Source organism: Myodes glareolus, chromosome 10 (assembly GCF_982192425.1).
Source record: "Myodes glareolus chromosome 10, mMyoGla1.1, whole genome shotgun sequence".
NCBI classification, from domain to species: Eukaryota; Metazoa; Chordata; class Mammalia; order Rodentia; family Cricetidae; genus Myodes; species Myodes glareolus.
Window position 1 is genome coordinate 46,789,690 of NC_142035.1, and position 12,772 is coordinate 46,802,461.

Below are 12,772 nucleotides of genomic sequence, written 5' to 3' on the forward strand. Positions count from 1 at the left end.
GTCTCTTCAACTTTTGTCATAATATATTTTCAAAGAGGGACACATGAAATAAGCAAGTTTATTATATGTGATATTTAATATAAATGTAGTATTTCTCAATTTCCTGTGAAGGAGAGCGAGTGTAATTACAAAGTAAAACCAATCATATGAATTTATGTTTAAATACCATTATACCAATACTAGGCAAATAGGAGTAAGAATTTCTCTGGAGACTATTAAAGTAGGTGAATGAAACCAGTCTCTGAAAGACAACAGTCACATTTGCTCTAATTTGAGGATCTAAGATTTAATGTAAGTACAAGTAATCATGTAGGTATGTATTACGTGGAATTAGAAGTGAACTTGATTGGAAACCAAAGGAAGTCACAGGAGGGGCCAGAAAGTTTGAAGTGAAGTGTGCATGGGTAATACGTGAGAGAATTTTTAGGTTCAAACATTTCAGATACCTACATTATGTCTTCTAGAACCAGTAACTAAACTTATTTACATATATATGTGCAATGTATATATACATGTATGATATAAAATATATACATATATAGGACTATATTAACTGCGGGTCTCTTCAACATGTATATATTATACATGTATATATGCATATAGTCCTAATATATATTAGGACTATAGTTTGAAACATCCGTTGTCAATTCCGTGGGAACCTTTTAATAAGAATTATATTCAGGAGTGGTTAGTTTCTTCTTTTTCACTTTTCCATATGCTATATTATTACTGTTATATTTGATCTTTACTTTATAATATGGATATACATTCAATAATGTAAAACTATTATGCCACAAATCCCTATTTAAAATTGATTTATGCATATGTTTGGTTGTATATACAAATAATTGAGTTTTGTAACATTTTGTGAATGGTAAAATCAAATATTAAATTATGATCATTTGGTTATCTGTGTAGCATGAAGAGTTATTTTATTGAGTCTGTGATATATTCTTAAACAGGAAACATTAAATGAGAAATTTACTTTTTTATTTACCAATGCCTGTCAGCACAACATATTTTCTCTTCCTCTGGTGACACCTAAAATTCAGTTCTTTTGATAAAAATCCATACATATAGTTAAGATAAACCATTTAACATGATAATTGTTAGAAAAATATACTATCTATAAGCATTGATAGGAAATATCTAAAATGTTGATACTAAAAGTTGTGTTTTAAAATCCTCAATAAAATTTTCACTTAAGCAAAAACACTAAGTTTAAGTCAATTTATAATTTTTAAAATACTTTTAATTATTTCAAATATACCTTAGGCAAAAATTAGAATGCATGAAGTTTATTGCATAAAAACATTTCAAAGATTTTTCTAAAACAAATAACACTCAGAAACAAAATTAGAATAAGCAATAAATGAATCCTTCCTAAACACTACTGCCTTTTTCATAACAAAATAGTAAATTAAATCAAGTCACTAAGCACATTCATTATTAAATTCTTGCTGCCTTGTATACTATAACCTGTGAATTCAGGTTCTTTCTATAACATTTTTCGTCAACTATCCTGACACTTTCCTTCTGAATGTGATGTTTCCATCAAGTACATATTCTTCCTTGTTTTGTGTTTTATTCCCTTAAACAATGTGTTTCCTTGAGGTGCTGTCATTTCTCCTTTAGACTCTTTCACTTCAGTGGTAGTCTGGAAGGGTTTTGAAATTAGATAGTACATGTATTGTAATCTAAATAGTCTATATTTTACTAGATATATACTTAAAATTTTGAGTAAAAAATGTAAAACCTTTGAATTTTAAGGGAGTACATTTTTCAGACCTTTTAAAAACAACTCTGAGATTCCAGCTTACACCTGTAAGAATGGCCAAGGTCAAAAACATTGATAACTTGTGCTGGAGAGGATGTGGGGTAAAGAGAACACTTCTACATTGCTGATGGGAGTGTTAGCTCCTACAGCCCCTTTAAATATGGCAATTTCTCAGAAAATTCGGAAAAAACCTTCCTTAAGATACAGCTTCCCAGTTTACCACGTTTGGGTTGTTGGACCCTAGCGTCCAATCACCGAGGAGGAGGAGTCGCCCCAAGAGACCATCTCTCATATCACAGCTGATGTAAAGGCATGAGGATTTTATTAATTCTGTCATGACAGGGTCTTCCAGCAGTCGGGAGGCTAGAAGACACTGCATGTCTGGTACAGGCTATTTTTAAAGAGAAAAACCACAGAAGGAAGGGGTGTCTGGGGGTTGTTCTTTAACTATTGTGATTGGCTTATTCAAAAAGGCTATTAGCAATAATTGGCTGGAGAGTGGTTGCCAGATCAGATGAGGTAAGGGGAAACTTCTGAGGGTCACTTTGCCCCTTCCCAGGGACTATGTCAAAACATCAGTAACTGAGTTAACACCTAAAGGTTATCTTGCCCCTATTCAGGGAGATGGAAAGTTCCCAACATCTCAGTATGTGCATACATAGCTGTTATATCCTTGGTTCCCAGGGGAGGGGGAGTACTGAGAATTGTCAGAAATGTCTTCAGAATTGTCTTAAAGTTCTACAGGGTATATATCCAAAGAATGCTCAATCATATCACAAGGACACGTTCTCAATTATGTTCATAGTAGCATTGTCACAATCAGAACCTGGAAGCAACCTAAATGCCCCTAGACTGAAGAATGGATAAGGAAAACATGGTACATTTACACAATGAAGTACTACACAATAGAAAAAAATAAAGACATCTTGAAATTTGTAGGCACATGGATGGAGCTAGAAAACATCATATTGAGTGTGGTAACCCAGATCCAGAAAGACAATTATCACATGTACTCACTCATAAGTGGTTTTTAAACGTAAAGCAAAGAAAACAAGCCCACAAATCACAATCTCAGAAAACCTAAACAACAAAGAGGACCCCAAGAGAGACATACATGGATCTAACCGACATGGAAAATAGTAAAAGACAAGATCTCCTGAGTAAATTGAGAGCATGGGGACCATGGGAGAGGGTTGAAGGGGAAGGGAGCAGGGAGGGGAGAAGAGAAAAATGTATAAGTCAATAAAATCAATTAAACAACACAAAGGAATAGAAGAAATTCAGTCTATTTCTTTTTTTATTTTATTACTTAAAAAATACCAATCCAAATTCCCTCCTCCTCCTTTCCTCCTCCTACTGCTTCCACACATCCTCCCACTTCAACCCCTTCAATCCTTACAGAGTGCAAGGCACCCTTCCTGTGGCAAGTCAAAGACCCTCCCTCCTACATCTAGGTTGAGCAAGGTATACATCCAAAGAGAATAGGATCCCCATAAGCCAGTACATGCAGCAGAGACAACTCCCAGTGCCACTGTCAGTGGCCTTCCAATCTGCTCCAGCTGTCAACCACATTCAGAGGGATTAGTCTGATCCCATGCCGTTCACTCCCAGTCCAGTTGGAGTTGGTGAGCTCCCATTAGCTCAGGCAAACTGTCTCAGTGGGTGAATCTCTCATGGTCTTGACCTCCTTGCCCATACTCTCATTCCTTTCACTCTTCAACTGAACCTTGGAGCTCAATCCAGTAGTCCAATGTGGGTCTCCACCTCTATTTCCATCTGTTGTTGGATGAAGGTTCTATGGTGATATTTAAGATAATCATCAGTCTGACTACATGGCAAGGCTATTTCGGGCACCCTCTCCTCTATTGCTTACAGAATTCCCAGGAATTCAGTCTATTTCTACAGTAACTGCAAATTCATGAAGTATTAGGATAGAACTGAATTGTTGCAATAACTTTTGAAATGATTATCTGAGATGTTAGGATTTTATATAGATCAGGAGATGACGAGTATAAAATTTCAACTCATTAGTAAAATGTGGGATTTATTTACTTACTTATTTACTTATTTTTACCAAAGACAGACTACTGATTTCAAGCAGCTTGAAGACACGATCATGGAATATTTAATAAAGCATTTTATTTATAACTGAGTGTGCTATATTGAACATATACAGTTTTGGAAAACATTCCTTAAAATTCTTTTCAATTTTCGGAATATTGGCATGCCTACAATTCTTGCTTTACTCATATACATTTTATTCGTTTATTTATATAAAAATTTCTATAAGCCACATCTAATATATGATAGATAATAATCTCTCAATACTGAAATATAAAGTATAATCAGTAGATAATCCATTTTCTTATCTGCTATAGAAATTCCTTCAATAGTTTCAAATTGTTCATTATTTGTCAATAGAAATACGGTTGGGTGTCAGTTCCTACAAAGATAAAAAACAAAATATTTGTTAGACTCATTCAAACACTTAAATTTAATATTCATTTACACCTAAGTTTCAATATCTTGAGTCCTTATTTTATATACTGTGTACACAGCTCCTTAAAAAATCCCAATTACAAGTCTCTTTCCAAAAAAACATCTTCACCCTACCCAATCTTGTTCTTTTAATCTCCCATTCTCTAATTAATTCACTTTTATCTTGTACCATTGGGTTCAGTTTCTAAATACGTTCTGATCATTTTCTCATTGCAATACATAGAAGAAATCATTCAATCTCTTATTGAAACACCCAAAGAAATCTGTCCTATATTAAGAAATGTTAGAATAAACCTTGTGTATGCCTATTATGTTCATAGAGGCCCACTGAATGTCTTGATTTTAACATTTTACATCAAAACAACCATTTTCCCCAGGATGTTAAATATAGGTTCATGGAGTGAATAGCATTTTGACTAGTCTTTAAGAATCTATAAAATCCTGAAATTCTTTGTGGTTTTGCTACTTTCACTTTAAAACACTAAATATTTGGTCAACAGAAGTAATATTTAGTAGGAAACAAATGGAAAGCAGGAAAGAGAATAATATTAGCAAAATTATTATAGAAAAAATAATAAATCCTAGAACAACCCACAAGGAACAGGCGAAGGGATATTATTTGAAGAAATATGAAATAGAAAACTCCATACATAGAGAAATTTATCAAAATACCCTCAAGCTTGAAGTAGCTTAAGTGTGTGAATAATTACACACTTAATTATAGAATTCAAGATGAAGAGGCATGTGGACATCTGGGTGTTCATGGCCACCCCATTATACCAGAGCAGTCAGGAGCATTCTCCTCAAAAAAGTCCTTTATATAGATATTAAGTATAATAAATGCAGGGTCTAAAACATATTATTCATTTTCAGCATACTAATTCTTTTCATGAAGTAGTCTTATCTTACATATGTAAAGATTCTGGTTCAAAGACAAATGCAAGTGAAGTTTCCTCTAACACATCTGATGATAAAAGCAAGGTAATGTCTAAGTCTTGGGTTATAGTTGGTATTCAAAGGAAAAATTGATACATGGGTTAAAAGCATACTAAATCTGACTTTCTGAATTGCCCTCATATGGCCTGCATTTTGATCCCAATGCTATGGTAAATATACGAAAGAGGAAGGAGAATGGAACATGGAGTCAGATGGGCTCATAGTCAACTCATGTATCTCTTCCTTTCTACTTTGCAGAGAGCAAAAATGTGAGCATATTTCCACCTTGCCTGAAGGTCAAAGAGTTTCAACTTGTTCAAAGTTGTTGACAACAAGTGTGACTACACACCCTGACCTAAGTGTATTCTTTTGACATTATGATGACCCACACAGGTAGATCAATGGTCAGGATATTCAAGCAGACTTCTGCTCCTTCTTTTGAAATAGGAGGTTTGACCTTGGGAGTGGCTGCTTTCAGGATACCTGGTCTTGGGTGGGTTCATTGCTGAACAACTAAACGTTAATGACTTGAAGTCTCTAAGCATTGAAGCAAGCAATTGCTTGAGTTGTTATTTGTATAATGTTAAAGCAGTCATTTGTCTTCTTCCCCCAGTTGTGTTGGGGTGAAAAAGTGTATGGAAAATTAAACATTGGGATTTTAGTATTCACTGGAATGCCCTCCTGGTACTATTAATTTTCCTCGCATATACATGCCCTTTGCTTCTCTTCTAATCTGCATGCCTCTACCCTGGTAAGTGGTAATTTTGTCCAAGCTGGTTTCCATCAATCATTTGTAATGATGGGCTGTTCAGAAAACAAAGGATCATCAAACTCCCCAAATTATTGATTAATGACAACCACTTTAAATAAAAATTCAAAGTGTATTCACATTCACAGTCCTATTCAGCATCAAACAAACAAGACCTTTTCATTCATTTCTTGCCTATTCATATTATGTTAGTGATACTGTTTTAGTCACAGTAAAATTAGCCTAGGTCCATTAAGAAATAGCCTATAGAATCAGTGTGTGTGTGTGTGTGTGTGTGTGTGTGTGTGTGTGTGTGTGTCACAAAAGTCTCATTTGTCAGATATTGGGATAGACAATGATGACTGGCTGCTTCCTGGTCCCATGTGATCAGGGCATTTTTCCATCCTTTTACTTTATCATTAAAGATAAGATGTATTTCATGCAAATAACAAATAGATGGACTTTGTTCCTTGATCCATTAAGTTAGTCCATGTCTTTTGATTAGAGAATTGAGGCTATTAATATTTAAAATTATGATTAGAATTTCTTTGTGTTACTTGCAGGCATTGTGTTGCTGATTTTCAGTGTTGTTTATATTTTATGTAGTACCTTGTATTTAGTGATTATGTCTTTGTGTCTCTTTCCAAAAATTTTGAAAAGTTGTAGAAGAATAATAATGCTGAAGTTGTGAATGTTTACACTAGTTAATATAACAAGATAAAGAGGTCAGTTACTATTTAAAATTTGTTTCATAAGTCTATTAACTTAAATTAAATACATGTATTTTGACAGCATACCTCTATTGCTTCTCCATTTATAATTAAATTGGGACTGTTGCTGCATCTGAAAAAAGTCAGATATTATTTAACCTCTATATTAATTAAAGATTTCTAGTTCATGGGCAGAAAATATTTTTGTAAATACAGACCACATCTTCAGTCCTCAACACCAAATCTGTTCTTTAAGTGATCACAAAATGAACCTAAAAGATCTATCTCCTCATCTCAGTTACATCACTTGTAATTGCAAAATAATAACTTCTAGGAGGGACAAAAGTATACAATGTCTCCTAGTACGTGGGACACAATGTGGAACCTAAAAATAAGATTGAGTAAAATATGTATACTGCCAAGCTTAAAGTTGCTTAAAAAGTAAGCCAAAGCATGTCAATGTAGACCTAGAGTTCTGTGTAGGAATAATCATTTTTATTTATGCACCCATGGTGTGAAAGTCCTTCTGTATATGTTTTGCTTTTATTGGTTAATGAATGAAACTGTTTCAGTCAGTGGTTTAGCAGAATAGAGTCAGGCGGGAAAAATAAACTGAATGCTGGGAGAAAGAAAGCAGAGTCAATGAGAAGTCATGTAGCCCTGCCAGAGACAGATTCAAGGAATGGGACTTTATCTGGTAAGTCACAGACATATGGCAATAGACGAATTAATGGAGGTGGATTAGTTTAGGATATAAGAGTTAGCCAAAAGTACGCTTAAGCTATTGGCCAAACAGTATTACAATTGGAATAGATTTGTGTGTGATTATTTCATGTCTGGGCAGTCAGAAACAAACAAGTAGTTTCTCCCTTCACACCAATCTATGTGTTTATCTGGTGTAGGTCTGTGTCAGGATGTACACATATACATGTCATGGAGCATTTGTCTATGTCAGCTGACAAATACTGAGACAACTTGTTCTCTCCTTTCACATGTGGGTTCTGGAAATTGAACTGAAGTTGTTAGGCTTCACAACAAAACCTTCTAAACACGGAGCCACCTTGTCTGTTCAGGAGTGATCATTTCCTAAAAGGCACTTTGCATTCAGATTTCAAATGAATTTCAAAAGAATAAGTTCATTTACATACTTGTAAAATTTGTAAATGATGTCTCATAAAACTAAGAACACCAGGAACTTTCCAAGTTTATAAAATTTCTGGTTTTGTTTACTCTCTCTTTGCCCATGTAGTGTGTGTGTGTGTGTGTGTGTGTGTGTGTGTGTGTGTGTGTGCGTGTGTTTGATGGGGGTGTACTAATAACGTGTTGGAGAACACACTTATGTTGGGAAAACTTACTTCCAGTATTTTTCTCTCTCTTTTCCACTTTGTGTTTTTGAAACAAGGGTCCACACTGAACCTAGAGCTCACACTTTATTCTTATTCTAGACCAGCCTGACTGAGAACTATGGGATTCCCCTCTTCTCACGCACTCCCCAGCACTACAGTGACAGTCACTATGCCAAGCTTTCAGGTGGATGCTGTGCTTCTGAACTCATGCCCGTGCAATGGCACAGTAGCACAGTTTCCCCGTGGAGGCCTCTCTCTAATCACTCTACTTTGTTTTTTTTTTATCATGTTTCACTCTGACCTTAACCTAGGAATTGTAGACTACAAAGCCTAGTAGTTAACAAAGTTGAAAACTAGAACTACACCAGAACTGTAAAACTGAAAGCATAACCGACCATGCCTAGGCAGGGTTCTAGGCCACTGGTTGATAGCTGAGAGTCTGAGGGCAATGCTGACATGTATTCTCTTGGAAGAAGACTTACTCTGGGTCCTGGGTTGCTATCAAAATAGCCAGCAGAAGAGCACCCGGTGAAAGGCCTTGAGTTTTGCATTTACTGCGGATCTGCTGGGCTGCATTTCCATGTTAAGTTTTGTTCTGCTCATCTCCAAATTCTTGTAACTCCTGCAAAGATTGGAAAGGGTAAAGTCTAAAGCGGTCACTTCCTCCTGAATGTCTAGTAAGTTACTTGCATTTTAACAATACTGCCATGAGAATAAATGAAATTTTCATGGAATGGCACATTAAAAGTGTCTGTGAGTTTTCCAGCTGTATGCGTTTGTGGGCACACAATTTCTCCAAAGGCAGTTCACGTCATTGTAGAGGTATTCCAAATGAAATTAGATTTTTAAAGGAGGAGGGCTAGGTACAGCTATTAGAGGTGTGCAGCTTGACCAATGAAACTACTTCAATTAAGAGTGGACATATTTATAATATTCTTCACGGTGTTATTGGACTATGCAGTAGGCTATATGAATAGTAAAATATGATACATATGATCCTGGATGTTCACTTTCTTGATTAGAGAGATTTATTACATGAAAATTCATTTTAGCATTAGATTGTGATGCTTGATAAGCTAAAATGAAGCATCTAGGAATATGTGGATTTCATTACTGTGGAATTTCTGTCCTCTTGACAAGATATGGCTTTTGTCCTCTAAACTTTTAGACATTGTAATTATCTGCAGAGAATTGTTAAGAACACTGGGCCTCTTATCTTTATATGGAATTGGGACCTCATGGGTCCGTACTTATCCATGAGACATATAGATAACTAATTGTTGCACAAAAGGAAAGAATCTTCTTTTGTGTTTCCTTTAGCTCCCCGTCAGTTCTCCCTGTTTCTAAGTGTTCACCCAAGTTCTTGTAACTTTCACTGATTCCACTCACTGCCATCCAAAGCCAGGATGAGCAGAGTGGTCTGTGTGTCAGCACTGCAAGTGACAATCTTCACGCTTTCCATGAATGAGGTCAGTCATTTGCAGACCAGTTAGTGGATTTTACAAATATCATCTTTTGAAAACATGGGAAAATATTTGCCTTCCCCTTATGTGCCCCTCATGTTAAGACATGAGTATTATAATTAAACATTTTGCATGGGGAATAATACATAACAAACTGTGGGAGAATGTGATAGTGGAACTGTTAATAATAATAATAATAATAATAATAATAATAATAATAATAAAAGACTCAAAGAAGCATAAGACATAGTTACATCACCAAGGCAACACAGGTGGAAATTGTCTATATATTCTCCAAAAACCTTCACATCTAACAATTTTAAACCATTGTTTATAATCTAGGCTTTTCTCCTCATATTAATCTTTTCCTGTAGCACACTATGCATTTATGGAGACCATAGAAACTCAAAAGAATATTTTGTCTTCTGGCTCCCTCTAGTGGTAAGGTCAAAGTTCATAGCAAAGAAAATTGTTTAGCGATTCCCAGACTATGCCTGGGGAAGCAGAGGTGGTGGTACTTTTACCCTTGGCTTTAAGATACACTATCCTAAAGATTCCATATCTATTTTTATGGTAATGCTAACAGAAAGTTTTATGTAAATATTTCTTTCTTAATTAGATTGTTTCAAAACTACATAGCTGAAAATATATTTGATTTGACTAAGTATATCAAATTACCATGTATAATAAAAAGCAGAAAGCATCATAATCTTTTACCACGTAAAATTAACTTTCTGTAATATTATTTCCCAAAATTATATCAGCAAATTCATATTAATCTTATAAGAATTTCACAAATAGTATTTTGCTAAAATTACGTTTTAGACAAATTGCTGAACTATCAGGCTTTCTACATATATGTATGTTTCTTACTCGTTTAGGTAACACTGAAGTGATTTTCTGAAGCTTAATTCTTCTTGATAGAGGTATTTATATCGCTCCAGTTTGAATAAATTTAGTGCTCTGCTAGCTTTCAGTTTAGGGAGCATAGATTTTAGGTATCTAACATTGGCTTCCATCGCATTTATTATTGAAGTTGTGCCGTTCTCTCTTAAGAATTCCGAATATGGTTTAGCTGTTGCTTGTGCCTGAAACATTAAATGCCGATATTAAAACCCTATTTTGTATGTCAAAAATCAATTGTACTCAGCTAATACAAGGTGCTTGATGACTATAGCTTTAAGCTAGTGAGTCAGAGAAAATTCAAACATACTGTAAGGAAGAGATGCTAGAATTCTAAGGACATAAAAATTTTTAAAAAGCTTTGCTTGGTCAGGAGATGGTTAAGACATTGGCTTTAATCTCTTTGCAGCTTCAAGAACTATTTGAAAACAGGAACCTCTGCAAAAGTATAAACCACAAAATGTTCCTAGAAGCTAGCCACCTGTCATCACCCAGCTTTGTGATCTAGACAAGAGCAGAAATAACTGGAGGGGTTGGCGGGGGAGGGGAGCATGCACAGAAACAGAAGTGGTCCATACCCTGTACTCAGCAAAACCAACCTGGCTTGCAGTTTTTGCCTTTATATATCAACCTCAAATGAGGAATGGGAGCTCTCCTTACAGCACTGCATCACATGGGGGAACTCCCAGCTAGCTGGCATAAGAATTAAACCTTGGTTTTGCATTCTGGACTTGACTGGATTCTGGTGGTCTCTCTGGGGGTCTCAACTTAAGAAAAACAGAATCTCAAGTCTTCATCCATATCAGCTGTATAAAATCAGCAAAGTTAGGCGGTGGTGGCGCATGCCATTAATCCCAGACTCAGAAGGCAGAGACAGACGAACTTCTGTGAGTTCGAGGCCAGCATGGTTTAAAGAACTAGTTCAAGGACAGCTAGGGCTGTAATATGGAGAAACCTTATCTCGAACCACCCCCCCCCGCCGAAATCATCACAAAGATGGACTTGTTCAGTTGTTTGTGAGGCACAGGACATCAAACCCAGATCTTGCCATATGCTAGGTACATGCTCTAAGACATGCGCCACATCGTCAGTATTAAAATGTGGTCTGTCCTGTATTTATAAAAGAGACATAAAGGGTACAAAGGCATTATTAGTGGAAACCCATGGACCACAAAGAAACTGAAAATTATAATGGTAATGAAACTTGGAGGAAGAGACTATTGCTACATATTAGGTCAATATTGGATTTACTTGATATATAAGCTAAAAAAAATCTATGAATATCTAGTTTATATACTATCCACATAGAAACTGTCAAAAATGGCAGTGTAAATGACCTCTATCTAATGAGATCAAACGTGGGTGTCACTGTAAATCTACACTCGACAAAGGACCATAGATCCAATTATTCAGAAAATGCTGACCAGTGTCATGGATTTTCTAATGGACCTCAGTGTCTTGACCTTAAAACATGGTCATCGTTGGACTGAATGGGAAGCCAAGATAGTGAGTTCAGCATAAAAGGATTTCTAAAAGTTTCTTTTAGAAAGACATGAATTCCAACACAATTCCGAGGAGATTTAAAGCTCTTAAGAGAAATGTGGCAGTTGCTTGCTCTCTTGGTTGAAGGGAGACCAATACAAGTTTGCATAAATACATACAAACATATAAACACATATTTGTGTATAACAATAGCAGTAAAAAAGATGTTGTCAACTTAAGGAGAAGATAGGAGGGGTTTGAGGTAGGGTTGCTAGGAAGGGAAGAAGGGATAAAAAAAGAGGTGAAGAGTAATGTAATTTATTTCATTTAAGATTATGTTCATTTGCTCAACTGTGTTCATACCAACATTATTCTTAATAGCCAGAACCTAGAAACAACATAGATGCCCATCAACTGAAGAGTGAATAAAGAAAATGCAGTACCTATACACAATGGAGTATTACTCAGCAGTAAAAAACAATGACATGTTGAAATTTGCATGCAAATGGATGGAACTAGAAAAAACCATCCTGAGTGAGGTAACTCAGACCCAGATAGAGAAACATTTTATGTACTCAGTCGTGTGTATTAGATGTATAGCATAACAAGTCTATAGTCCATGATCCCAAAGAAGCTAGGCAACAAGGAGAACCATAAAACAGACACATATGGACATTCCTAAGAAGGAGAAACAGACAGGACCTCCTGAGAAAATTAGGAGGGGGAGAAAAGAAAAGGTGGGCAGAGGGGGGGGAGAGAAGGGAAAGGGGAAGGAAAACATGAGGGAATGGGATGCCGAATAAGGGATAAAGACAGTGAGGGAGAGAAAGGAAAAAGATATCTTGATTGAGAGAGCCATTAAAGGGCTAGAGAGAAACCATAGTACTAAAGAAATTCTCAGGAATTCA

General features: G+C 35.7%; 1 protein-coding gene across 2 annotated transcripts in view; it reads right to left on the bottom strand.

Moving 5' to 3' along the window:
* Window positions 1–3,894: 3,894 nt before the first annotated feature.
* LOC125406027 (uncharacterized) overlaps window positions 3,895–12,772 on the bottom strand; it is a 53,532-nt gene continuing 44,654 nt past the window's right edge. The window contains exons 17-20 of one of the 2 annotated variants that reach the window (XM_087911183.1): window positions 10,353–10,567; window positions 8,499–8,638; window positions 6,758–6,803; window positions 3,895–4,220 (exon numbers count right to left, since the gene is read on the bottom strand). The gene's annotated coding sequence lies outside the window, so the exon portion shown is untranslated. Of the gene's footprint in view, window positions 4,221–6,757; window positions 6,804–8,411; window positions 8,639–10,352; window positions 10,568–12,772 lie in introns of both variants that reach the window. The other variant, XM_087911182.1, reaches the window with a different exon arrangement.